This window comes from Melitaea cinxia, chromosome 5 (assembly GCF_905220565.1).
Source record: "Melitaea cinxia chromosome 5, ilMelCinx1.1, whole genome shotgun sequence".
NCBI classification, from domain to species: Eukaryota; Metazoa; Arthropoda; class Insecta; order Lepidoptera; family Nymphalidae; genus Melitaea; species Melitaea cinxia.
Genome location: NC_059398.1, coordinates 8,794,413 through 8,796,043, shown reverse-complemented (window position 1 = coordinate 8,796,043; position 1,631 = coordinate 8,794,413).

Here is a 1,631-nt window from a genome sequence, read left to right as displayed (position 1 = left end):
TATAAAAGAGAAAGGTCACTAACTCACTCATCACGAGAAATCAAAAACCGCTGGATAGTCTATCCATCCAGGTTGGACAAAGATAAAATTTGGCAGGGAGGTAGATTATAGTTAGCAGACGTCCGCTAAGAAGGGATTTTACGATATTCCACCGCTAAGGGGGTTTAATTGGATTTGATAGTTTATATGAAACACACACAGCCTGAAAATAAAACTAAAAATGTGGTGTATAGAGAGGTTTTATAAAAATAACTATTAAATTTTACTAAATTGTGCCTTTTAAAAAGTTACTCAGTCTGATAAGCATTTCAAGTGACTGAAATAAAAATAATTTGCGTTAAACATCTTAATAGTAATGCATATCTTCATAACCACGCGGACGTAGTCGCGGGCAACATTTAGTGTATTATAAAAAAAAGTCCTCAAAAGTGTATGTGATCGATTCCCTCAAAATCTACTGAACGGATTTTCATGCGGTTTCAACAATAGAGAGAGGGCTTTAAGAGGAAGATTTACGGAACGGGTAAGCCGATTTTGATGAGAGTTTCACTGGAAGTTTGCCGGGAAAACTTTGTGACACACTGATTTCAACGCGGGCGAAGCCGCGGGCACAGCTAGTATATATATATATTTCTTGTGTGCGTGTGTATGTCATTGAACTCCTCCTAGACGGCTGGACGGATTTTGATGAAATTTTTTGTGTGCGTTCAAGGGGATTCGAGGATAGTTTAGATTCACAATTTGATCCACTGGGAAATGTTTATTTAACTAATTTTTCATTTATAAGTAGTCAAATATTAAATATTATTCTATTTTAATTTCAGTTTGTCCCGACAGTTGGTGCTGCGATCAAATTGAGCAAAATATTTGAAATTTTGTGTTATGCCAAAACAACGTTTGCGGGGTCAGTTAATTTATTTATATTTTTTTTTCAGATAAGTTACCATTATTAAATTCGCGTTCATGGAAACTGGTTTATTTATATTCCGAATTTTGGAGAAAATTTCACTAGTTCAATTTATAGTTTGTAGCTATTTTTTTTTGTGACTATTTGGACTGTTATAATGATATTGTTTTTATTTTGCTGTCCGTCTTTTTTTGTTTCATTGTATTCTTTTTGGGTAAAAACTCTGCGATTGGTGTAATATCCCGAATAAACTTGTTCTTTTTTCTATCAGTACGTAAGTATTCGTAAAAAAACTTTATTTTAAGAGAATAATTTCAGACCTATAGATCTCGTTTGAATAATAAATTATTCATTGAAATTTATTTTTTTGAAAGCGTTTTCAATAAACCAACAGTTCTTCTATTGTACTCTATTGATGTCGATACTTAATACGCTATCTGATGCCTAGCTTGCTCTCCCCTCTCTGCGTGGATCATCTGGTCTAATAATTATAATGATAGTAGAAATAATGTGATCGTAAACACAATAACACTGCCTTACGATGGAAGATTATAAGTATCTTATTCAATTTTAGATTTTTTTTATATACAAAATATTCTCATTTATTTGTTCTGGCGTTTTCTTTTACATACGAGCCATGTAAACATGTAACAGTGACATGTGTTTTAACTCTGCGTATGTAACTCCGAGCTCACGTACACAAAACTGCGATCGTGTTTGTTCG